Source organism: Podarcis vaucheri, assembly GCF_965113315.1.
Source record: "Podarcis vaucheri genome assembly, chromosome: 10".
Lineage (NCBI taxonomy): Eukaryota > Metazoa > Chordata > Lepidosauria > Squamata > Lacertidae > Podarcis > Podarcis vaucheri.
Window position 1 is genome coordinate 60365577 of NC_138748.1, and position 27738 is coordinate 60393314.

General features: G+C 44.9%; 1 long non-coding RNA gene across 1 annotated transcript in view; it reads left to right on the plus strand.

Moving 5' to 3' along the window:
• The window catches only part of LOC309541484, a 174935-nt gene that overhangs the window by 127870 nt on the left and 19327 nt on the right, over positions 1 to 27738 (plus strand). The window contains exon 4 of the long non-coding RNA XR_014223731.1: positions 22024 to 22141. This is a non-coding gene — a long non-coding RNA (uncharacterized lncRNA). The remainder of the gene's footprint in view (positions 1 to 22023; positions 22142 to 27738) is intronic.

Genomic DNA, 27738 nt, shown 5'->3' on the forward strand with positions numbered 1-27738 from the left:
TGATGCTATTTTATTTGCTTATAAAGGAAGCTCAGCCTTTCTTCTCCCTTTAGTCAACACAACTCGGCTGTTTTGATGTCAACACAACTTTGACTGTATCCACAAGATGAGGTTGTGAGGCCAGAAGGAGTGTCTGTTGCTGATTTTGCCATTGATGCTGATTATTGTTGCTGAAGGAATCTAGTAGTTTACTCCAGTGACTATTTCCAAGTGCCCTTAACAAACTACAATTCCCTGGATTTTTGGGGTGGATGCTGTAAAGACAGTGGTACCTCGGGTTACATACGCTTCAGGTTACAGATGCTTCAGGTTACAGACTCCGATAACCCAGAAATAGTACCTCAGGTTAAGTACTTTGCTTCAGGATGGGAACAGAAATTGTGCTCCAGCGGCACAGCAGCAGCGGGAGGCCCCATTAGCTAAAGTGGTGCTTCAGGTTAAGAACAGTTTCAGGTTAAGAATGGACCTCCAGAACGAATTAAGTACTTAACCCGAGGTACCACTGTATATCATGTGTATGCAGCCAAACTCAATATAATATTCCCATTTTTCTAGGTTTCTATGAGGAAGAAACAAAATCAAAGCTGGTTGAGTTTCAGGGTTTCTATCATTCTTTTAAAATTATGGTGAGACTCTTCCCATGTTGGTGTAATTTGGGTACCATGGAGGTGAGGTGAGATGTGGCTACAGGTGATCTTACTCAAGCCGCTGTCTCTTAGCCTCAGGTGCCCCCTTCTTCAATATAGGGATGATTTATTAAAATAACAACAGCAAAATACTGATTTGCTTATTTTTGTAAGTATTAGAGAAATAATGAGGTGCTTGGAACACTCCAAGTGTCTTGTTTAAATTCTAACTATTACTTGGATCACACTACCCAGCAATCATGTTTACTGGGGCTCTGCTGGAATTTCCCATAGTAAACAACATTAAGTGTAACAGGCAGATGTGCATTCCAATTAACATTCAGGGGCATTTGCCAGGGTACTGTGATTGGCCATGTAAAGTGTGCGGAAATGTTGTGTCCTTCTACCCAGTGCCATTTTTTGCTACACATTGCATCCATAAAAGCAATACACAGCAATATTAAAACACCCTTAATTAAAATACAAAGTAAAAAATAAATAAAAAGCTGATTTTTAGGATTTAGCCTCTGTACACCATATGCATAGACTTTGTGATCAACATTTTTAAAAATGCAATGTATGAAGCAGGTCTCTAGATACATAAATTTGACAGGAATTATTCAGTGTATCAACAAAATGCATTGAAGTGAACCAAAACGTAGACCAGACTAGACATGGAACTGGAAAGTTAAGATTATATAATGAACTGTACAATTCTGACTGTTCTGAAGAGTCACGTTACGCAGAATGAGTTTGCAGAATACTGGACTGTATGTACCATTGGCTCCCAGTACGTTTCTGAGCACAGGTCAAAGTGTTGGTGCTGACCTTTACAGCCCTTAATGGCCTCGGCCCTGTATACCTGAAGGAGCGTCTCCACCTCCATCATTCAGTCAGGACATTGAGGTCCAGCTCCGAGGGCATTCTGGCAGTTCCCTCATTGAAAGAAGTTACAGGGAACCAGGCAGAGAGCCTTCTCAGCAGTGGTGTCTGCCCTTTGGCACACCCTCCCATTCGATGTCAAGGAAATAAATAATTATATGACCTTCCATAGACATCATCATTATTATTATTATTATTATTATTATTATTATTATTATTATTATTATTGCCATTGATTGCAGGTGCAGAACCATGTTTCTAAATTCCAAAATCTATATTAGGGCAACACCTTTATTTGGCCAGTCAAGATTTTTGAGCTCATCAGGCTAAATTAGGGGTATCCAATGTGATGCCCTCTGGATGTTGTTGAACTCCAACTCCCATCAGCCCTAGCCAGCGTGGCCAATGTCAGGGATGATGGGAGTTGTAGTCTAGCAACATCTGTAGGGCACCACATTGGCTACCCTTGTGCTAGAAGCTAAACCAGGCATAGGCAAACTCAGCCCTCCAGATGTTTTTGGGACTACAACTCCCATCATCCCTGACCACTGGTTCTGTTAGCTGGGGATCATGGGAGTTGTAGTCCCAAAATATCTGGAGGGCTGAGTTTGCCTATGCCTGAGCTAAACAAAGTGAGGGTGGGAAGAAAGAGGAAAAAACTTGGCTGATGTTAATACTATGAGTCTGTATCTTGGAAATGTGAACAGATGCAGGCTCATAGCATTAGCACCAGCCAAGTTTTTTCCTCTCTCCTCTCCTGCTCTGTTTAGCCTGAAAAATTCAGGAGAACTCAAATGCTTGCACACTATTTTATCATATTTTGCTCAACCTAATAAAGGGATTGCCCTAATACAGATTTTGCAATTCAGAAACATGACTCCGCATCTGCTAAGTATACTGCAACCTCATTCTGTGTAACATGAGTCTTCAGAATAGAATCGCAAACAGGCATTCTGTTTTTGTCTGCTGTCGTCTCCAGACCACACTGACTATTTAATTTCTGCATTGATGTCTCTGGCAGACATGGGAAAATGACTTCACCACAGGTCATAAAAGTTTGTTTGTTCACTGGCATTGAATCATACCATCCTGTTTAGATTTATGTAGCTTATTGATTGGAGGAAGGATGTCACAGCTGCTTATAACAGTAGCCACGTTCCAACAGGAGATATTAAGGCTGCTGCTGCCCCTGCCAAACTGAGATCCTCCCCCCACTCAATTGGGTAATAAGGAGATATTGACTTCCTTTGAGGTCAACCTCAAATTGTAATTTATTGAACCTCGGTGCCTGTGGAAACCACAAAACAAAAGACGTATTAGCTCCACACATCCTGTTTCTAAACAGATGATGACATCCTGACATCGTTTTCCAGTTAGTTCTGTTTTCAGACTTGCAATTCAAGCGATTCCTAACAAGTCAACAGCAGGTTTGTGTTTTTTAAAGGAATAATCCAATGATGTCCACTGGGAGGAAGAATGGGCAAGGAAAACCCGCGGCCATAGAAGTGTTGGTGCATTTCCTAGGGCAGAATGGGGAATCTGTGGGTTCCCAGTTAAACTATGGTTACCCTATTTTAGGAGGAATAATGAGGGCCACCAATTTGGATTGCTCTGAAAGAGGATTTGACAAATTTGTGGAGGATAAAGCTATCAGTGGCTACTAGCTATGGTGGCTATGTTCCACCTCCACTTTCAAGGACAGTATGCTTCTGAATACCAGTTGCTGGGGATCACATGTGGGGAGAGCACTATCTACCTTGTTTGGGACTGAGAAATAGCTTTCTTCCTGAGTCAAACTGACTGCAGATTTAGGGAATGAGGAAGTTGCCTTGATATCCTGACAGCTGTTCCATTTCTGCAAAATGTCCCTTTCTGTGGGTTTCTGCTAGTTGATGGAGAACAAGTTTCCTTCGTGGGCACTGACAGGCAATTTGCTGTTCCAAGTATCTTAGGTGTGAGTCACACCAACCAACGGAGGTGAGTACATGCACAGTAATATATGTTAAAGTGTGGGAGCTGAGGGCAGCAGGTGTAATTTGAACTGGCTGTGGAACTGTGTTTAGGAGGGATTAGACAGGTGTTGCAGCTGTGAATGTGGGCTTTAATGGGGATCAGATCCAGGGAGCTTTCATCAGGCAGAATCTTAGAAGATCCTCTCGCATAACTCAGATCTATCATGGCATGAGTATCCTAATTTCCCACTCCCACATCAATAATGTCTGCAGGCAGGGATAAGGATGCTGATGACATGAAATGCACTGAGTCATGTAGTCTCAGGGCTTGTCCACACTTTTGTTTGCCCCATGCGTAGAAAGCATGGCTTTCGACTTGACCCACACTTTTTAGGCATGGGTCCAAGCATTTTTTTTCCTTGCCCCACTCCTTTCCCAGAGAAAACCTGCTCTTTAGCGCTAAATCAGAGCAAACATCAATCTGGAGAAAACCTGAATTGCCCTTTGCTCTGACCAAGTGTGAAAGAGCAGTTTTCTCTGGGAGAAAGAACGAAGAGGAAAGTGTAGATAAGAGGAAGTGTAAAGCAATAAGCAATATTGGAGGGGAGGGAGAACTTGCTAAAGGCAGGCCATTTCCAGCACCAGTCCAGTATTGTGAGATCCCATATTGCTGTAGATGTCATGAACCATGTAGGCAGGGCCAGTTGTGTGATTTCGCACCACCTGATTGGCAGTTGCTCTCCATATCAGTTGAGCAAAAACTGGCTAAGACAAACCCACCCAACTGGTCTTGCCTACATGATTGCAGTATGAGCAGATTTATTGCAATGGCATGGGATTGCACTGCATGGGATGAGATAGAGATGGACAAAAATCTCTTTCAATTTTAACCAACCTGCTGTCCTCGAGGGCTCTAATAGGCCCTAACATACATGTGGTGGCCAGGGCTGATATGAATTGTAATCAAAAATATCTGGAGGACTCCAGAATGGTGAAAGTTGATCTATTTCCAATACATGTTTTTACCCATAGTTCATCATGAACCTGCAATATAGATATAGATAGATATAGGGATATAGATATAGATACACAGAAATGTTTACAAAGCAGTCCAAAACACAGGAAGAACAATAACCAAAGGCCAATGAACCCCCAAATCCAGAACCCTGCTAGGTAACAGGGTTCTGGACATGGTAAGAGGGAAGGAACCACCTCTTTCTTGTCTGATTTTTAAAAAAGGATTTCCCTCCCCTTGTTTCTCTGAGATCTAATGCTTCCCCTGATCTACCCCCTGAACATCCCCATTTTTTTGCTTCACCTGCCATCAGAGATCCAACATAAGGACTGTTGCGGCAGGGAGGGGCCTCACAAAGTCAGGTCTTCTCCAAGGGTGGACCCAGTGCTATTTTTCTAAGAAAAGAGGTGCTGGAACTCACAGTGAACACACTCCTTGTTCTCTTATAATGGCAATGGCGCCCATCTGAGAGGTGCCAGAACTGAGGTCTGTCTGGCAAGTTCTGGCTGAAAAAAAGTCCTGGGTGGACCCATATCTCTTGGAGAGGGAACTCCAGAGCATCCTATGACCCAGGGATGCCCTCCTAGGAACCATAGGATCACATGAGAACATAATAAGAGCCCTTTTGGATCAGGCCAACAGCCCATCTAGTCCTCCATCCATCCATCCATCCATCCTGTTCTTGCAGTAATCAATCAGATTCCTGTGAATTTATAGCTGTAAGCCACAGGAATTTCATCACAACATTCTGACATTTGCAAAGTTCAATGAAAAGCCAAGTTCACTCTACGCAAAACAGGATGCAGCAGGAAACACTCCTCTTAAAACACCCCTGTGATCTTTTCCTGTGCTAACAGGAATATGTGTGAGTGGGGTTAATGCTGACTGGTGTGTGTTTGGTTTATGCTTCTTGTCCAAGTAGTAAAAATAAATAAATCACCAACAGTCCTGCTCCTGCAGTACTAAAAACGAATAAAGACCAAAAATAAATGCAGATACTGTGAATGGTTTGTTGTGAAAGAAATGAATGAACTGGCCTGCCTTAATAAGTTGGAGCTGAGCTCTTTACCCAATTCCATCATTCCCATGCAATAATACAGGAGTGGGGACCCTCTGACCCCGGGGCCCTTTTGTGTGGCCCTTCCTACCTGTCACTGGCCCTGCTGTGCACCCTCCTTGAGTGTTTTGGCCTGGCCTCTTGCCATAGCTGTCAACTTTCAGATTTGAAAATAAGGGATCAGCAGCCTCACCTGTCCCGGGGACAGTCAACAGGATATCTACCAATCCGGAATAGCAGCGTGAAGCAGAGGGAAATGGTGCTGGAATAAGGGAATTTCCCACAAAAAAGGGGAGGTTGACAGCTATGCCTCTTGCTTGCCTGGATGGGCGATAGAGACAGGTAGTGGATGTGTGTGGAAACTCATATAATGCACAAATATATTGCTCCACCCACTTCTGCCCCTGGTCCCACCCACCACTGGCATGTGCCCCCCCCCCCGAAGATTTCCCAGAAGGGAATGCAGCCCTCAGGCTGAAAAAAGTTCCCCCATTGATGTACCTGTAATCACAGACCCACTAAGTCTACGATGTAACCTCCTGCTATCTTATCACAGTTAGAACATCTCTAGCCATAATTAAGATGAAGAATCCCACCAGAAAGATTTGTCTGTTGCCTAGGTTTTTAAAATCTCCTCTCCAGTGCTTAACTGGCCAATTTTAGAAGCCTCTTCCCTTCCATTATCCTTCCCCCCCTTGCTGAGCATTTCTCTTTAACCTGCCCTGCCTACCCTGTTACTGAGCTCACATCCCGGAGTCAGCAGGAGACTAGCTGCAGAGTCTGGAGTTTTAAGGGGATGTAAAAGGCTGGGCAGAAGGATGAAAGTGTGCAAACAGAGAGAAAGACAGAAAATAGTAGACTGGGATGTTTCCAGAGAAACAGAATTAACACAGAGTGAAAGAATTAGCAATATTTATTTATTTTGAAAACTAGGCGTTTCAAGGAGGCATTTCATTTTGAAGACTCGCAGGTGAAAAATACCACAAAACTATTTGTGTGCAAGTGTCCACTTAAGAACAGTTGTTTTTTCAAATATTCAGGCTATAGTAAGAGTGACCCTGCTGGGAAATGTATTGCTGCACCATATAACTAATTACTTTATTATTACAAGGGATAGGTGAATCTGTCCATTTCAGGTTTTTTTGTTTTTCCAATCTTAAGTTTTGATCTCTGTTTGCATTTTTTAAAAAAATCCCTATGGAAATTCATCAGCATTTTAACAAAAAATTGTAGGCAATATTGCCTAATATTTACATTAAACAAGTCCTCTTGAGCTCAGTGGGGCTAACCTCTCAGCTGGCAAGCATAATAGTGAACTGTCTATCTCCATAAATGCACATATGGATAAAACAATAATTCTAAAGAAAATTGTGTGAGAGGGAGCATTCTTTTGATTTTGGATGTCACACCATTTCAGAAGAGACACATCCTCCCATGTAAGAAACAAGGAGAAGTCTCTCTTCTCACTAGGTGCCTGACACCACCTACGGCTATGTAAGCCCTTGAATATAAAATAATTAACATTCTCTTTTAAAAAAAAAACCTGCTGCTGCCCTGTTAATTAGGAGCACCCTTTTAATTGATCAAAAGATGGTGTACAGCTAGTTTCTCTCATTTTATACAGCCTAATTAAAAGTATTACCTGCCTGATTACCGGAAAACTGGCACAGAATGGCTATCCTAGTCCAAATCTCAGCTGCAGAGATAAAGTTCCAAAATGTCCCTACATGAGTCAATGGGTGGGTTCCAGGGCCAGATGTAGGTTTGATGAGGTCCTAAGGTACTGAAGGTAATGGGGTCCTTTATATGTCCAGCAATCCTTTGTACACAACAAATTGTCGCTATTTTTTGTGTCGAATATATGCTATATGGTAATTTAGGCACGTAGTAGGTATCTAAAGCCATTTGCACATAACAAAATATGTATTTTATCAAAGTAATTGTTGAGCTGAAATACAATTCAGAAGAAGTATATTAACAGTGAAAAACAAGTGTATTAAATATTAAATTAAAAATATTATTAAATATTGCTGTATGTAGGTTTTATTTTATTTGTTTTTTATCTTGCATTTTGGAAATGTACACCCAGTGGTTTTCCCCCCCTTTACATTTTTTGGGGCCCCCAAGAGAGTGGGGCCCCAAGCTATAGCTTGTTTAGCTTATACGTAAATCCGGCACTGGTTGGGTCTGCCATAACCATACTCAGAGTAGATTTGCTGAAACCAATGGACATAATAGACCCATTAATTTAAATAGGCCTGCTCTGAGTAAAAAATAGATGGCTACAACCCACCACCTCTTTGTCACTATCAGTAGCTACATTTGTAGAAGACAATAAGCTATGGTTTGCCATTATCAGATGAGCAACAACAAGCCCAAATTTGAGCACTCCCTGCACCTGCTCTGGCACGGCTGCAAAGAGATAAGAAGCTTTAATTTCCACTTTTTTAATTAAGTACTGCTTTTTAGCTTGTCATTTTACCCAAACTCAGAAAAACTTGGTTCAATTTTCAAAACCGTAATAACAATAAAAGCAGTGGAGGGGAGTCTTACAAAACAGTGCATGTCCTGGGTGGTAGGTTGGCTAGTGCTAAGCCAGTAACAAATCAAAATCAAAATCAAATCTCTCAAGCATATATAATCACTGAGCATACATACCCAGGAAGACTCCAAAGCTGTCTTGACTAGATTGCAGCATTTATGGTGGAGAGTGTCCATCATGCATACGGTGTGGTGTAGTGGTTAAGAGCGGTGGACTCGTAATCTGGGGAACCGGGTTCGCGTCTCCGCTCCTCCACATGCAGCTGCTGGGTGACTTTGGGCCAGTCACACTTCTCTGAAGTCTCTCAGCCTCACTCACCTCACAGAGTGTTTGTTGTGGGGGAGGAAGGGGAAGGAGAATGTTAGCTGCTTTGAGACTCCTTAAAGGGAGTGAAAGGCGGGATATCAAATCCAAACTCTTCCAAAATCCAAACTAAGGCACTGACTATTTAGCCGTACAGGGGCTTAAGAAACAATATATCATCATGGTCAGGAGAGATCCAGCTTTAATAATTTGCAGAAACAGGGAGGGAGGGGGGGGAATACCCTTTGGACAAAAGAAGAATCTATTGGGTTAATAAAAAAGTGCCCATAAAAGTAGTCCAATGAGGATTAAGCATTCTTAGAGGTACAGAAAGCTCATTGTCTTTGTGGGGGTGGGATGAAGAAGATGGGGAAATGGAATGGAGTATTTATTATTATTATTATTATTATTATTATTATTATTATTATTATTATTATTATTATTTTTATACCCCGCCCGCCCCAGCCAAGACCGGGCTCATGGCTGGCTTGCTAGCTGGCTGGCACGCTGAACAGAAGCATGCATGACCTATTTACTAATCTAGGCTGAGGTGGTTGTGAGAATATACCCTGATTTTCTTCTCTCTACTGAAGTCATGTCCCCTTTGAAGCCTTTTAAGAGGCCCATAGATCTTCTTGCAAAGAATCCGAGGGTACTCATTAAAAAGGCTCAAAGTCCTCTACGATCTGATTTCAGGGAATAAAGGTTTGTGATCTGCTTCATGTCCAAAACTTTGGCTGCTAGGAAGATACCTGCTGTGTGCTCTCCCAACGTGACTATATTGCATTTGTGAATGAAGTACTTTCTAAATGTGTGTGTGTGTGTGTGTGTGTGTGTGTGTGTGTGTGTAGAGGCTCTTTCCTCAAGTCTTCTGCAAAGGGTCTCTTTGATATTTTTGGGAGCTGAGGGTGTTCAGTAGTGTTCAAAGATGTGCCAGCTTCATTTTAAATCAAATATACTTAGGCAGCCAACTTTCCACTTAAACACTTATCTTTGAATCTCCCCCCACCAGCACCCCGTCACCATCATTGTGAGCACTTATATAATACTGTTTAATGTTATTTATTTATATTGTTTACAGGATTCAAATCTGCAATGGGCCCTCAAGTTGCCACATATCAGACGAAAATTTAGCATACATGCTGTCACTACCAAGCACATTTTTCTGTTTCAAAAAGCAGAAAGGTCTTGGAATGAACACTTGTGAAATTGGCACAGACTAGAAATAGACCTATCTCTATCTACTATGTGCAAAACATGCAATCTGCTCCCTAACTATAGTCCCTCCCCAAACCCAGAATGTACCTTAACTCCATACCCCCCCACCAAGCCTCTAATTTCCACCTGGCTCTTGATGAAGCACTGGAGAGCTCAGTTGGTTAGAGCAGTGTTTCCCAACCTTTTTTGGGCAAAGGCACACTTGTTTGATGAAAAAAATCTCGCGGCACACCACCATTACAGCCCCGTGACGTCAGCGCGCAGCGTCACGCCGGGAGGGACGCACGAAAGTGAAAGTTTTCAATTTTTTTCCCTCCCCCTTGCCGGGGAACCTCCAAGCTTTGGGGGTGGGGGGGAGGAGGCAGCAGAGCGAGGGACTGAGGGACGGCGGCAGTTGAGGCGGCGGTGGCTGTTGTGGTGGTGGCGGCGATAGCGGGCGGAGGAGGGGGCGGCGGCGGGGCCGAGGTGGCCGGCGGCAGCGGGGGAGGTGGCGGCGGGTGGAGCAGGAGGGCGGCCGAGGCCGGTGAGGGAGTAGGGTTGCCCGGGGCTTGAGGAGCCGTCGCCGGGAGTTGCTGCTGCTGTTGTTGCTGCTGCTGCTGCCCGGACATGCCGGCCTCCTCCTCGTCCGCTGTCTCGCGCTCCTCCCTTTTGCACGCGCTGCCCTGCCACCGCCCCATTGGCTGGGTCCTGTCAGCTGATCCTGTGTTATTTCCTGTGTGTGTGTGTGAGGGGAGAATGGAGAGAGAAACCTTGGCACCACCACCGCGGAGCCGCCCCCGGCTCGACGCGGATCCTCGCCGCCGCCCCGCCTCTCGCCGCCCGACCCGCCTGCCTCCCTCCCACGGCACACCAGCCAACGGCTCGCGGCACACTAGTGTGCCGCGGAACGCCGGTTGGGAAACACTGGGTTAGAGCATGGTGCTGATAACACTGAAGTTGCAGTTTCGATCCCTGCATGGGACAGCTACATATTCCTGCAGGGGGTTGGATTGGATGATCCTCAGGATCCCTTCCAACTCTACAATTCTGTGATAGACTTCAGCATTCTAATAAAGATCAAAGTAGATCTTGCCAACCTGAAGTCTTCCCACTCCATTTCAAAGGGTGTACTATTGCTTCGCACTGACTCTTGCTGTCTGCCAGGCCTAACAGCCCTGCCTAGTACATACCCAACCCAAACCTGTGCCAGCACATTACAGGGGAAGACCAGACGCAATGGCAGCCAGATTCAGATTATCTGGCTTGCTGTCAGTGAACTCTGTATTTAAGAACACTTTATAAGCTTCCAAGAACCCCTGGTCTTCCCCAGAATACACTGAAGAGCACCAAAGTAAATCTGACATTAAATGCATCTTTGCGTTTGATGTGCACATTTTTTAAGTTGCAAACAGCAGCCACTGGAGAGTTTCATTATTGTTACTGGGCACTCAGTAGGTTTAAGTCTTTCTACCCTGCAATAGTTTTGACACGCACACAAATAAATCGCTCCTCCAAAGCTGCTATTGGCACATTTAACGTCAATCATCTTGTTTGACAGTAAGGGGTGTCCCCCAGCATACAACAGCCATGCTGACTCCTCACTTGCCTAGTTTTCAGAAGACTATATTGCTGCACAAAAGCACATTTTAAAGTCCTTCAAGCAACCGTTTGTTTCCTTATGTGTCAAGATGCTTTCAGGATTCCAGCTGCAGAAGAACACAGACATTGGTGCCAAGGCCTCCGTCGGCTTCCAAGAAACGCAGTGCACATATGATTGTTTTGAAGCAGCGCCCCTGAGTACAGCCTGCCAATTCCGCTATATGGAGCTGGACGGCTTGTCTGCCTGCCTGCTGGCTGTTATTTTCTGACAATCTCTCCTTGCTCTTCCTTACAAGGAACGAACTGCAGAGGAGGCATCCACGGGCAAGCAGCAAATTACCCACCGTCCTTGTCCAAACCGTGTCTCCATCTGCCAATTTGTCTGGGGTGAAAGTTGCCTTTTGCTTGTCACTTGCCGTACAACTCCTAACCGACTTTAAAGATTATTGCACTTTGCAAAATTGAATTTAAACAAGCCCCTTTTAGGCTGCTTGTCAGGCAAAGCAGGAAAAGGAAAAGCAGGCAGAAGGCTCTGGGCAGCTCGCTTATAGCCTGAGGCTGTGCGGGTTTACTCAAAACTGAGACGTTAACAGGATTGACTCTCAAGGAAATGTGTAGAGGATTGCAGCCTTTAGGGAAGAATGCAGGAGATCAGATTTCTCTCTCTTTTTTTTAATTATCCAAAATAAAAACCATCTGCAGATAAGTCTGCATAAAAGGATAAGCACTACCTTTCAAAATTACACACGGGTTTTAGCAGGTGCAGCTTGTCTGCATACACACCATATATTTAAAGCACATGCACACCCAAAAGAATACTGCAAACAGTAGTTTCCTCTTTACAGATCTATAATTCCCACCACCCCGAGCACACTACAGTTTCCAGGATTCTTTGAAGGGGGGTGCTTTAAGTCTACTATGTGCACATAGCCACTGAGGGGGGGGGGCAAGAAGGCTGCATTCATCCAAATTCTCCCTCATACACTTAAAGGTACAGGGACCTTTCCCCCCTTTGCATTTAGCCCCTTGTATTGTCTAGAAAAGCAGTAGGGAATCTGTAGCCTTCGAGCTGTTGTTGGACTACAAGTCCCATCATCCCCAAACACTGGTCAGGGTAGCTGGGACTGATGGGAGTTGGAATTCAACAACATCTGGAAGGCAACCAGTTCCCCAGCCCTGATCTAGACGCTATGTGCCACAGTGCTTTTACTCCATTCTGCTTTCATGATTGTTGAGGTCATTTGAGAGTGCCATCTCAGCCAAGTTCCTTGGTGGCTACTCATGCTCGCAGTTGTGGAATTCCCTTCTCTTAGAGAAGGGGTGGGGAACCTTTTTCAGGCCAAGTGGAATGCTGCCCAGTAGTGGGTAAAGCCAGACACAGGCACAGGCACACTTCTTTAACACATAAATTCACAATAAGCTATTTTTTCCATTGAAACAGAGGCATATATCTAATTATTTGTAACTCCACTCAAGTTTCACCTTCCACTTTCTGCATAGGTTTTATTTATATTCTCTCTCTCCCTCTCCATCCATTCTTTATCTGATCCAATTGTGTCAAGAGAAAAAAAGCATCCTTAGTAAATCTCAGCAGAAGAGTGCAAACAATTTCAATGCCCACCTGGCCTGTAGACCCTTACGTACTGCTATTTCATGCCTTCAAAACTAAAAATGCAATTGCATCTTGAAAATTGCATGCATGCTTTTTGTGTATTTGCAAGGGACGGGGGTGGTGCTGTGGGTTAAACCACAGAGCTTAGCCCTTGCCAATCAGAAGGTCGGTGGTTCGAATCCCCACGACGGGGTGAGCTCCTGTTGCTCAGTCCCTGCTCCTGTCAACCTAGCAGTTTGAAAGCACGTCAAAGTGCAAGTAGATAAATAGGTACCACTCCGTTGGGAAGGTAAACGCCGTTTCCGTGCGCTGCTCTGGTTCGCCAGAAGCGGCTTAGTCATGCTGGCCACATGATTCAGAAGCTGTATGCTGGCTCCCTCGGCCAATAAAGCAAGATGAGCGCCACAACCCCAGAGTCGGTCATGACTGGACCTAATGTTCAAGGGCCCCTTTACCTTTACAGAACACTAGTGGACCTCTCTGCTGGGCTCTCTATTCTCTGCTTTGATCCTGTGGATACAGGAGCTGAAACTGCAGACATTGCACAATATCAGAGCTCTTTTCCCCCTCCAGCAAAAGTGGATTTAGGGGAGCGTGACTGGTTCGGTCGCACTGGTTGTGGAGCCTTCAAGGCACTGCAACTATGAAGTGGAATGGGAGGTGCCACACAGGGTGCCACTGAAATTTGTGACCCCATGGTCTGCAACTGTCTTCACTGCTCCCCACTGTACAGCTAATAGATGGGAGAGGACCCAGATGGTCAGATGAGGTCCACCAGTGAATTGCCCACTCCTGCCCTAGAGCTTGAACAAAGGCTGGCAGTGAATATTTTGGCTGGTGCTTCATGCATAGAGTTTGGGGGTTGCAGGGACAGGATAACCACAGTAGCAGACCTTGGCATCTCAAATTTTAGTGGTGTCCTGTGTGACCACACTGGTCGCACTCCCCTAGAGACACCTCTGGTACCCTAACAGGTAATGTGTGTTGGGTGAAAGCATCCTTTCCTCCACTCCGGTGCAGACAGCAATGTGCAAGTACGACTGGAACTGCAGAAATGACCTCTGCATTTTCAGATGCTAATGTGTCCCAGGTTCAGCACCTGGCAGCATCACCAGGTAGATCCCTGCCTGGTGCCATTCAGTGTAGACAAGGGTGCCAACTGCAGTAAAATATTGCAGAGGCCCAGTTAAGCCCTGCCCCACATAATCAATCAAGACATGACACATGCTCACCATTTGAATGGCAAAGCCCATCAACTTTGTGGGAGGCCTGGCTCTCTCAAATATTTTAGGAGGTGGGGGCAAGGGACCTCGGCCCCTAGGAATTGGCTCCTGTGAGTGTAGATAACATTGGTCTGACTCAGAGTAAAGCAGCTTCCTATGTTACTATGAAATGTAGGAAAGGGCAGAAGAGAACGCCTTGGATCTTCCTTCTCTTGGGGATTTACATAGACATGGCACATCTCCAGGTTATGATCCAGCAACCCTAAGTGCTATTAATTTATTTTTTGCAAATAAATGAGATATTGGAGGGAAGCTGGAACATATTATTTGTATTTTCCGAATTGGCGGCTTGCAATGAAATAGTGGTAGTCATGACAATAATCTGTCTCATTTTATCTTGCTCTGAGATGCATTGGGGAGGATTTCACAGCAAATGAAACATATTTACTCGATGACTAAATATAGATAGGGGGCTCTCTCTCTCTTCACAATGAAACCCACTGCTATGGTTGCTTATTTTTAAACTGCCTCACCTTTCACAAGCTAATAGAGAAGGCATATGAGTAAATTAATAGGAGAGACCAATGAATGGCTTAAGAAACTCAATGGCAATGCCAAAGTTTACCTGTGAAAATGAGGTCCAACCAGCAGCTCAACACTGGAGTTACCAACAGAGAGCATTTATTATTTTATTTTATTTTATTGCATTGCATTTCATTTATTTTATTTCATTTATTTCATTTATTTCCTTATTTATTTATTTAATTTGTATACTGCCCTACAGCTGAAGATAACAGGATGGTTCAAAACATAAAAATATAAAATGAGAACACAAAATACAGAATAAAAACAAAAACAAACCAATAACCCCCTCTCCTACAAACACATTTAAAAGGACATAGAACGCTAATTAGCCTAAGCCAAAGGCCTAGTTAAAGAGAAACATTATGCCTATATATATGTAATGAAGGTGCCAGGCGAGCCTCCCTGGGGAGAGCATTCCACTAGCAGGGAGCCACAGCAGAAAAGGTCCTGTTCTCATGTTGCAACCCTCTAGACCTCTCATGGAGGAGCACATGAAGAAGGGCCTCAGGTGATGATCGCAAGCTTCAGGTTGATTCGTATGGGAATAGGTGGTCCTTAAGGATGAGTTCCCATGGACTGCAAGAAGATCAAACCTCTCCATTCTTAAGGAAATCAGCCCTGAGTGCTCACTGGAAGGACAGATCGTGAAGCTGAGGCTCCAATACTTTGGGCACCTCATGAGAAGAGAAGACTCCCTGGGAAAGACCCTGATGTTGGGAAAGATGGAGGACACAAGGAGAAGGGGATGACAGAGGACAAGATGGTTGGACAGTGTTCTCGAAGCTACCAGCATGAGCTTGACCAAACTGCAGGAGGCAGTGGAAGACAGGAGTGCCTGGCGTGCTCTAGTCCATGGGGTCACGAAGAGTCGGACATGACTAAACGACTAAACAACAACAAGGATGAGTTTGCGGCATGTGGAGACAGCAGCCGTGGCAGGTGGCCTGCGGAGGCAAAGGCCTCAGTCCAGTTGCCACCGTGGTGTCAGAGTACATGCAGTGCACCATCATTATGGTGCAACATGACATGACATCATGATGACACAGCATGTCACAACGTCATTATGGCATGGCGCGGTGCTTGCCTACGTTGGGCATCCATGGTGTGGGGCCCAAGTGGGCACCCCTGCTTTCCAGCCAAGACAAACAGTAATCAGCATTCCCAGCTTTTAATCTGAGCTAGAGAATCATAGAATCATAGAATCATAGAGTTGGAAGAGACCACAAGGGCCATCGAGTCCAACCCCCTGCCAAGCAGGAAACACCATCAGAGCACTCCTGACATATGGTTGTCAAGCCTCTGCTTAAAGACCTCCAAAGTAGGAGACTCCACCACACTCCTTGGCAGCAAATTCCACTGTCGAACAGCTCTTACTGTCAGGAAGTTCTTCCTAATGTTTAGGTGGAATCTTCTTTCTTGTAGTTTGGATCCATTGCTCCGTGTCCGCTTCTCTGGAGCAGCAGAAAACAACCTTTCTCCCTCCTCTATGTGACATCCTTTTATATATTTGAACATGGCTAAAAGAAGCTTTTGGAGAGTCTGAATGCTGTTGTCTTTGTTTTTTTATATAATTACATTTATAATTTTCATTTATATACATTACAGCAATTATTCAACCGTAATTTTAACATTCCCAACTTCGACTCCCTTCCCCCTCTTTCTGTGGTTCTGTACATTTCTTTTTGTCCTTTTCGGCATACTCCAAATTGTCTTAACTTAATTCTTTTATTCATCTGTTCTCATTTATATCTCATATATATTTTTGAAACTGCAGGTTTTTACAATAATCCTGCCAATGTCTTGATCTGTTTACAGATCATTTGTAAGTACTCAATAAACCATTTCCATTCCTTTCTAAAAAGTTTGTTATCTTGATTTCTTATTCTTCTGGTAAGTTTTGCCATTTCTGCATAACTCCATTAGTTTCTGTAACCATTCTTCTCTTGCTGGGACCTCTTCTTCCTTTCATTTTTGGGCAAATAACATTCTTACAGCTGTGGTCACATACATAAATAAATTTCTATGCTGCTTAGGTAGCTCTGATCCCATAATTCCTAAGGGAAAAGCTTCTGGGTTGTTGGTTTTTTACAAATTTTATCTTAAATCTTAAATATCATTTCCCAGTAAGCTTTCACCTTATTGCAAGACCACCACATATGGAAAAAGTTACCTTCTTTCTCTTTACATTTCCAACACTTATTCGATTTTGATTTATACATTTTTGCCAATCCACTAGGTGTTAGGTACCATCTATATAACATTTTCATATAATTTACTCTTAAACCATAACATGTTGTAAATTTTATATCCATATTCCATAATCGTTCCCATGCTTCCATTTGTATGTTGTGACCAATATCTATTGCCCAAGATTTCACTTGTTCATCCTTTGCCTCCCATTCCAATAACATCTTATATATTTTAGATATCACTTTAACATTACAGTTTAACAGGTCTCTAATGCCGTTCTCTTTGAAGCCAGCATTAGCAAGTCCCAGAAGCATGTCTCTGCACCCAAGCTTCGCAAAATTCACTGTCACCTCTAGATGTCTGCAGCACATTCCTTTTCTTCTTCTTCTTTATCTCCTCCGCCTCCTCTATTTCTGTGGAATTAAGTATCCATTGACCCTCTGATTTCAACAGAAACACCTGGATTCCTTTGCTTGGCTCTTGCTTCAAGCACACCGGGCAGTTAATTGCCATGAGAATTAAAAAGTCTGCTTAAGATTTTCAAATCTTATGTTTCCTTCACTAATTTCTTGACCTTCTCACACCTCCCATTTTGTATTCCAGTTCAGATATTAAATTCAGCAAATCCTTACCCTCTAACATTTTATCCTTACTCCATATTTTTAACCTATTATTATGAATATCCATTTCCAATTATCAATCCCTATTTACATTTTCTTAAGCCTCTCTTTACCAGTACCACTTATTTTCAATCAGACGTCATTTCAACATTCCTTAATTTTACAGTGCTTCTGCAGGTAATCTTTAAACTTCTTCCAATCTTCCTCCACCGACTCTTCTCCCTGGTCACGGATTCTGCCGGTCATCTCTGCCAATTCCATGTAGTCCATGACCTTCATCTGCCATTCTTCCAGAGTGGGTAGCTCCTGTGTCTTCCAATACTTTGCAATGAGTATTCTTGCTGCTGTTGTAGCATACATAAAAAAAGTTCTGTCCTTCTTTGGCACCAATTGGCCGACAATGCCCAGGAGAAAGGCCTCTGGTTTCTTCAGGAAGGTGTATTTAAATACCTTTTTCAGTTCATTATATATCATTTCCCAGAAAGCCTTAATCCTTGGGCACGTCCACCAAAGGTGAAAGAATGTACCCTCAGTTTCTTTACACTTCCAACATTTATTATCGGGCAAATGGTAAATTTTTGCAAGCTTGACTGGTGTCATGTACCACCTATAAATCATTTTCATGATATTCTCTCTAAGGGCATTACATGCCGTGAATTTCATACCCGTGGTCCACAACTGTTCCCAGTCAGCAAACATAATGTTATGACCAACGTCCTGTGCTGTTTTTATAGGTTAATTGTTTAAACGTTTAAATGTTGGATTTTGTTTTTATTGTTTGTGAAATATTAATAAATATCATTTTAAAAAATAAAAATAAAAAGTCTGCTTAAGAAAAAACCTTTCTTGCCTCCAAAATGAAGAAATGAAGTTTTTAGTGATGGGGGGGTGGGGGAGATAAATAAAGACAAGAGACCCAGCTGGTTTTTCAACATTAAGATTCAGAGCAGAGCAGAGCAGTGGGGGCTCCTCCCGCATCTCTAGAATGTGCAACAATTGACAGTGACCATGGACTCTTCCTCCAGGGGCTCAGCAACATCTGAACGAGTATTTGTGCAGCCAGCTCTCAGCACAGCATGATTAACATAAGCAAGTGTTTCTCGAGAGCTACAGGAGGCCAATTAAATCAAACTGTGGTGGGAGCAGACATGTGGACTGTACTTCAGCCAATGCATTCTCACCACTTGCTGTCTGCTCCCAGTTCAACACACAGCATGCTACATGCTAAACGGATTGTGCCTGGAAGCATCTGCAACAGGCAAGCTATTCTCTGACTGCATTAAGTGATACACACACATACACACACACACACTGAATTTTTCCATGAATAATACACCCCTGTGTATAAGACACTCTCTATTTTGGGGGACTCCAAATTAAGAAAATGGGGGGAGATTGCCCAGAGTTGTTGAGCTTTCTTTTAGGGGGGATTGCCGAAAATCGCTCAACCCCCTGAACTACACCGCTTTCACATGTTGCCTCTCGTCTGTCCCCACACCAGGAGAAGCCACCTATCGCCTGGCCGATTGCTGCAGCAACTGCCAATCAACACAAGCCCTTGCCGCAACAACCAATAACACACCCAATAGCCATTCACATTCTCCGTCTCGTGGCAGCAACCAATCACACGTCCCCCCCAATGCACTATTTGTGTATAATACGCCCCCCCCCCAGTTTTAAATGTAATTTTTTAATTAAAAAAACCTCCTCTGATACACGGAAATGTATGGTTATATCAGTGTTTCCCAACCGGTGTTCCGCGGCACACTAGTGTGCCGCGAGACGTTGCCTGGTGTGCCGTGGGAGGGAGGCGGGCAAGTCGGGCGGCAAGAGGCGGGGCGGCGGCAGCGAGGAGAGGCCGCCCAGCGCGGGGCTCTCGCCGTCTGCCTGCCTGGCTGCCTGCGTGGCGCTGACATCACGGGGCTGTAACGTGCCCCACATAGGCACACGCGGGGCGGCGGCGATCCTCCTCCTCCTGCTCCGCCGCCGTCCTCTGGCTCTCGGCCGGGAGGAGCCTGCGGCGACGGGGCGGGCGCCGAAGTTGGCAGAAGTTGGCGCGCCTCCTCGGCAGCGCCTTCGTCCTCCTCCTCCTGCCTCTGCTCTCCTACGGCGGCGGGGGCGCGCTGATCTCCCCGGCCGGGGGGCTCGGCGGGGCCCGCGGGGAAGGAGGCCATGTTTGCGGCGCACGGGATCGCGGCCCCCCTCGCCCGCCTCCGGCCCGCTCCCCTCCCCCTGCGCGCTGCCCTAGCCGTGCGGGTCTCCTCCCCCTGCGCCGCCGTCCCCTTTCCACATCCTAGGAGCCGCGGTCCGCCTTCCGCCCCCGGGCCGCGGTACGGCTCCCAGCCCGGGCTGGCCTCCGCCTCCTGGGACGCGCGCCCACCCCCGCAGCCCCCCAAACTTCGGAGCAACTCTCCAGACGCTTCTCCCCCGCCTCGGTCTCCCTCCTTTCCACTTCTCTTCCCCCCTTCCTTCCCTCTTTCTTTCTCTTTCTCTCCCACCCGCCTTTCCTTCTATTAACTTTCCTTTCCCCTTCCCATGTAGAACAGTCCCTGCAAATAAAAACCTAGCATATTTGGAAGAGGGATGCTAGCCTAACCATTACCTTCTATGCTATTACTATTTTTTTATTTTTTTTTACATAAGTAAAAAGTGACCTTTCCCCATCTGGCATGGTGGTGTGCCTCGAGATTTTTTTCATGAAACAAGTGTGCCTTTGCCCAAAAAAGGTTGGGAAACACTGGGTTATATATCAGGCATACGCAAACTCTGGCCCTCCGGATGTTTGGGACTACAATTCCCATCATCCCTGACCACTGGTCCTGTTAGCTAGGGATGATGGGAATTGTAGTCCCAAACATCTGGAGGGCCGGAGTTTGCCTATGCCTGGTATATATGAATGAAAACATTTCTGTAGAATTTTCCAAAATGCATGAAATATAGAGAGCGCATTACGAAACCTTAAACAAACAACAACAGAGACAAACCCTGGAGCGTCGTGACCCTGACATGTTGATGTTTTGCCAAGCTATGATGCGGCCACATTTGGAATGCTGTGTGCCATTCTCATTGCCTCTCCTCAAAGGTTGCCGCATTGGAGAAAAGGCAAGCAAGAGTTGGCATGATGGGAGCTGACAAAATTAGGCATGACATGGAGAAAGTGGAGAGAAAGAGACGTTTTTCTCCCTCTCTCTCACAACACTAGAGCCAATGAAGCTGATTGTGGTGGACACCCAATGATGTTGATTCTGGGAAATTTGGCATGGGTAAAAGAAAGGTATTTATTTCCGCAACACATAGTCAAACTATAGAACTTGCTCATGCAAACGGCAGTGATGGCCACCGAACTGGATGGTTTCAAAAGAGGACTGGATAATTGTATGCAGGATTAGGCTGCCAGTGGCTACTAGCCACGATGGCTAGTTTCTGCCTCCACAATAGGAATCAGCAATGCTTCTGAATACCAGTTGCTGAAAATCAGATCTTCTGCTTAGGTCCTGCTTGTGGGTTTGCCACTAGCATCTGCTTGGCCAGTGTAAGAAGCAGATGCTGGACTAGATGGGCTATTTGCCTGATCCAGCAGTTTCGTATGTGAGATTACCTCAAGGTCCACATATATTGTACAGGCTGGTCACTGGTAGCACCGTGTGGCCATAGGTGACATGGGCCAAAGACCCATGTGCGATTTTGCAGCAGCATAATTAAGAGTGACCCTTTGCCAGCACAGAGGATGATGGACTTTGGGGTCTCTAGAAGGACTGCAGTGATGGATTTTTCATGCAACACCAGAAGCCAGACTCTGGCAATCCAACCTTTCACAGACAGGTCATTTTTTACAAGGGCATGCCACCTCCAATCAAACCACCAGCAGCAGTAATATAATAAAGTGAGGCTTAGGTGGGAGCTATCTGGGTCAATGGTCAGACTTACTGTAAGGCAAATTCCTAGGTTCTTATCTTCCTTTTGTCTGACTTGTCACAGCCATATTATGCATTTAAAGAGCATTTAAAGCAGATGACTAAAGTGGAAGCACCCTGGGAACTGTAGCTTAGCCCTCAGAGAACTACAATTCACAGTTCCCTTTTTTAAAAAACTACAGTTCCCAGGATTCTTTGTGGGAAGCCATGTCCTTTTAATATATGATGTGGATGTGACCAACGTCTAGTATTAAAGAGAGAGGGACAGAAACAAAATCCCTGTCCATTCTCTCCATTAGATAAAGCTCTGCCCAAACACTTTGGCTTTTCCTATTAGGGAATGGTTGCCATTTCTCTCACCTTTTCTATGATATCCCTTTGGGAAAGGGCCAAGCTGAAATATACACAGTGTTCTCCACAGCTGCCAGTGCACATCTGGGGGAGAGACGTGGTGTGTCAAAGCCAGTCACAGGTGGAAAGCTTGATCTGTAGGTGGCAGTGAGACTTTTTGACGGCATTGACTCGCTGGGCTCTAGCTCAGTAATCTGTGTGCAGAAGGTCCCAGGGTCAGTCTCCCACATCTCCAGACAGAGAAAGACCCCTGCCCCCAACTCAGGAGAGCTGCTGCCAGTCTCACTTGGTATATATATAAGGCAGGGTATCACTTGGTGTATATATAAGGTAGCTTCTTCTGTTCCCTTTTCAGGGCAGGTCTAACTTACACTACAGCAAACCTGATGATGGTGAGAGCCGCTGCTGCGAGTGATGGAGCTTCTAGGGATAAGGAAGTCAGTAACAGATGGATGAATCTGCCCTTGCTCTCCGTAGGTACTACATTTAATTAATTTGCTAATCCTAAAGAATTTGCAAGGCACCACAGTTCCTAGCAACTTAGCTCTTGGAAAATGTAACAGGTTTTTCTTAACATCCAGTGATCTTTCTTGTATCTCTCTTAAAGCCAACACTCTGAAGCTGTGCTTCAGGTTTAAGGAAATGCCTCTGGGAGTAATAATTATTACTATTACTATTATGTTCATCCCTTTTAACAAAAGTGTCTCAAAGAGAATTACAGGATTTATGTTGTTGTTGTTTTTAAAAAAAATACCAGACTGCTTATCAAACATTTAAAAGCCAAAAGTTTGCCAACCCATTTGATCAATGCAGAAAAAGAAGCATTTTTAGATCTGGGATGTGCAAAGCAGTTGCCAGACTTAGCAAAGATGTAGTGACAGACCGGAATGCCTCTCTCTTCCCTGATTATTAAGTAGTTCAAATGCCTTGAATTAAGATTAGAATTCTGTAATTACATGAATGAAGTCAAAGGGAAGCATAAATGTCTGCAGTCATATTTCAGGAAAACGTTGCTTATAAAAATCTAAAACCGTCCTTGCAATATAACCAGGCCCTCCTTTCATCCTCATATTTCTTAGATCTGAGGTGACTCTGTTTATGTTTTTATGAAGCTACCTAGAACAACTGCACACCTAACCCTTTTCCCAGCCATATATCTGTGCATCAGGGCTACAGCTAACAATTTGTCGATTTCCCTTTGAAATGCTAATTGGCTGTATGCAAATTCCAGTGCTACGAAACTCCCTGTCCTTATTACTTACAAGTTACCTAGAAATGTTCAAATACAATTAAAGGCAGACATTTGCTGCCCTTTTTAAAAAGATCAAAGAGGTTTGTCCTTAAAATCTGTGTTGCAGGATGTAAATGAGGTTTAGGGGGGGGGGAGGAATTTAAAAAAAACTTAGCATGTTAAATTAGATCATAACCCGAGATTGCCTCTGCTTCTGAAAGTGTGTTTGCATGCACTGGGTTAAGAATTGCCACAGACGTTGGCAAGGGAGAAGGTATCTCCATCAAGCCCCCTCCTGAAAGGTTTCTGACTGCTGAGAGGCATGGGGGCACAACTGTGTGTCTGGAGCTACCCTGTTCTCCTACCCTTGATGTTGTTATCAGCTATGTTCCTGTACCTCGTGGGCAGGCCCTAAGCTACTGGAGGTAATGGGGCCCTTTATATTTCCAGCTGTCCTTTGTCAACAACAAATTGTCACTGTTTTTTTGTGGTAATTTATGGACCTAATAGGTATCTCAAGCCATTTGCACATGTTGCCGCGCAACCAGTCCATGCAGAATGTAGGCACCCTATATATAGAAATGAGCAAACCAGTGATATTTTAGGGAGCAGGCTAGTGGGCGGGGCCCATTACTTACATCCTAGGAGCCTACACAACACAAAACACTGTTGCTGTATGTAGGTTTTAGTTTATTTGGAAATGTGCATCAAGGTTTTATTCCTTTAATTTTTTTTTTGGGGGGGGGCAAGAGAGTGGGGCCCTAAGCTATAGCTTATTCAGCTTATACGTAAATCCAGCACTACTCATGGGGGTGATTCTGGGGAGAGACTGTTCCTAATCGAGGGGAGTTTGCTTGCAAAGCTTCTCTCTACCACCACACTAGGGGCCAGTGTGGTGTAGTGGTTAAGAGCGGTCATGTAATCTGGGAGACTGGGTTCGTGTCTCCGCTCCTCCACATGCAGCTGCTGGGTGACCTTGGGCTAGTCACACTTCTGTGAAGTCTCTCAGCCCCACTCACCTCACAGAGTGTTTGTTGTGGGGGAGGAAGGGAAAGGAGAATGTTAGCCGCTTTGAGACTCCTGAAGGGGAGTGAAAGGCGGGATATCAAATCCAAACTCTTCTTCTTCTTCTTCTAGGGCCCTGATCCAGATCAGCCCCCCATCCGTAATGTAGGCTGCTCCATTAGGGCAAGCAGGAATTGCCCCACGTACCTCAAGTCAGCCTCCCACCTTCCTGCCTTCTTATTTGCAAGTCAAGTCAGCTTCCTCCTCCTCATGCTGCACATATACCATTCATTTTCAGCACATTGTCTGCCCCCCACACACTGGGATCCCGGGAACTACAGTTTACCCTCTCAGATTTACAATTCCCAGCACCCTGAACAAACCACAGCTCCCAGGATGCTTTTCGGGGAAGCATGTTCTTTAAATGCATGACACGTATGCAGCCTTGGTGTCTCTGTGTTGCCCCTTGTAGAACTTAGCAGGGAGGAAGCTGGAGGCACAGCCAGAATCAATTGGCTCTGCCAGTCACTGGGTCTGGCGCCATCTACTGTTGGTCTCCCTGGCTTTTGCCCTACCAGTCCTTGGTAATTTGTGTACTTAAGAAAAAACAGAAGCCTTGCGCTTAAGGGCACAGGCATGGGGCAAAACATGTCTAGTTTGGCCTTTGGAATAGTAGGGGGAACCTGTCCTGCTCAGCAATCCTTACCAAGTCTGTGATGCCCCTTTGATGTGACGTGAGCTACTGTTTGTGCTGCCCTCCTCTAAAATAGACCTATGGCATGGGACCATTAACTAAAGCTAAGCTGACGAAAGGCACATGATAGTCTTCTGCACCACTGCATCCCTTGATCAAAATGCTTGCGCGTAATCTTCCTTGCCTTATTTAATGTGACAATAAGGTAAAGAAATGCCAGATACATTCAGCATTCCAAGAGATATCAGCTTCCTCGGCTTATCTGTTCACGTATACCTCACCGTACCTAACTGGTGAAGATATACAAGGAATGCAAGATGAATTTCCCTGCAATCTAAGTGGTTTACCTTCTTCAGATCTGTGCCTTTCCACCTTTTGATTTTCGGTTTTATGTTCATTGTATGCACACAGCTTTGAGACGTTAGTCAGCCCTGCTGATGTGATGGCCTGGGAATCGGATTCAGAGGCTGAACCTGAGGAATCCCAGCCTGCACAGGAGTCCCCGCCTCCAGGACCAGCTGAAGGGCCCTCACCTGTGCCGGATCCTCAGGAGCAGACACCAGCTGAATCTGCTCTGGCTCCGGAGGTGATCGAGGACCCATTGCCTTCAGGTGCTCCACTCTCAGCCCCGTCAGGGGAAGGTGAGGTTGCCTCTGGGTCTGGTAACCCTCCATCCTCTCCTGAGCTGCAGAGACTCAGGGCAGAGAGGCGGAGGGAACTAAGTTCCCACAGGAGGAGTTCTCGCCTCCAGGCCAGGAGAGGCGAGTCACCTGCAGGCCGGGACCACCCTAGGCCTCGGGGCAGATAAAAGCCAGCCCAGTCCCAGGTTGCGGGAGCAACATTATTGGTAACATGTTCCTGCTGGCACCTTGCCCTGCTCTTCAGCCAGAGTTCCTGACCACACCCAACTCCTTGCCCTGGACCCTGCTTCAGCCTTGATGGACAGCCTCTCTACCACACCCTCTACCTCGGACTGGACTTGGACTATGCCGCACGGTAACCCCCGGGACCAGCACAGCTGCCATGCATGATAGTGGTGTCCCAAAACTGCAAAAAAATAAAATCCTGAGAGCAGATTCTGGCTCCTGTCAACACGGGGGATAATAGTTTTCAGCATCTTCAATCCAGAGGCAATCTCTGTAGTCATTGAATTGTCCACGCCTTGACTGCAGTTAAATTGTAGATAGCAAAGGTGTGGAAATGTATCAACATAGGAACATGGTTTTGAACAAGTACAGAAGGTTCTTGTTGTGGATAAAGCAGGGATGGGGAACTTGGTACCCTTCAGAGGCTCTTTGACTCCGTTTCCCATCAGTCCCAGCCAGCATGGCCAATGGAGCCCAAAATGTCTGGTGGGCAACAGGTTCCCTGTGCCTGGGATTGCATTTCTTCTCAGTTCAAGGCCAGTGCTGACCAATGCTATAAAGTCTTGTTGATGGGTAAATTGTTTCCTTTTATAAAGTATTTCAGACTTCTCTAAAACATTTTGTAGCAGTGGGAGGTGACAATAAGATTGAATCATTTTAATGACTAGACCAACTAGATAAATTTATACTTGTGGGGTCTGAAAGGGTTTGCAGCACTAGAATGATTTTTCTGTGTGCTCCCTCAGACATTACATCCCGACCCCTCTTGTAGAATTATATTCACCATCTTTTATTTCTATTTCTTTGAGTCTGCTCTTTGACACTGGTATTTATTCCTTTATTCTTTCTTTTTGTGCTGAATTTACTTGAGCATATCCTGTAAAGTTGCAGAGCTGAGGGAATGGGTGAAGTAAGTGTTAAGTTGTGGGTGAACATATCAGACGACACAGTGATTCTGCAAACAGCTCTTGTTTATTCACAGGCCAGAACAGAACTGAGCTGAAGGGTTCAGCCAACCTGCTTATATAGAGCTCAACTACAAGGCAACAGTAACAACTTTCTGTAACTATCCAATCACTGAACGTAACTTTTCATTCCTTATTTGCATATGTGGACCTGAGTGAAAACTATCTACAGTATCCCCCTGTTGGCCCAGGGTGAGAACTTCAGTACATAACAGACTCTATCCCATTTCCACGCACACACCGTGTAAGGAGTATTTCACATAGTTTCTCACTAAGAAATAGCTTTGCTCTCATTTTCCAGTATTGTGGTCTATGGGTTGGAACCAGACTAATAGTGCAATCCTGCCCATGTCTAGTCCGGTTTAATTTAGAGTTGCTTACTCTCAGTTAAGGAATGCAGCTTTAGAGAAGACGCACTGAAATAACTTAAGACCCATTGATTTCAATGGATCTGCCTTAAGAATGACTAAGTCTGGATCCAGCTCAATGAGTGTGAAGGCACTGGGGTAACTGACAAGTGTGAGACCCTCATTCTTAAATATTTTAATGTTTGCATTAAGATTTAATAGAATTGTTTTTATCTTTATTTACTAAATCCATATCCCCACACCATCAACATGTCAGTATTCCCAGGGCGGCTTAACACAGAGAATACAAATGCATTGCAATAGAATTGAAGAAAAACAAAACATATGGAACACTGACAAAATCTACAGCTGCTAGTACCTGTACATACTAGACTATCCATATTTATGTTCTGGCTGTTCTCCAATGAATGTCAATGTGGTCCCTAATCTTGATGAAGGAGCGATGAAGCAACTGAGCCCCGTGGCTATAGTGTACATTTCAGAGCCCGGGCTACATAAACAGGAGGATCTGCTACAGCTCTTTCCACATCAGACTAAGGGAATGCATGTTTAACATTGCCCCATTAAAAAAATAAATCCTGCTTTTAACCAATTGGAATATCCGGGTGTGGGGTTTTAGACCAACCATGGGTGCTTTGGGACAGTTCCTGTTTTCAATCACACCACGTTGCACAATTAGAGTTGCTTGGGAGGTCCTGTGCAACAACCTACTTCCTCCAAATACTGGAGTTTTTGCAATAAGGGCAGTGATGGGAAAATGCCCTGGGATGTGTGGATCAACACTTTTGTTGTTTAGTCCTTTAGTAGTGCCTGAGTCTTCATGACCCCACCATGGCTCCTTCATGGATCACTCCTTCATGGATCACTGCCTTATTGTGGTGAAGGGGCTTGAATAACTCAGAGAAGCTATGAGCTATTCCATGCAGGGCCACCCAAGATGA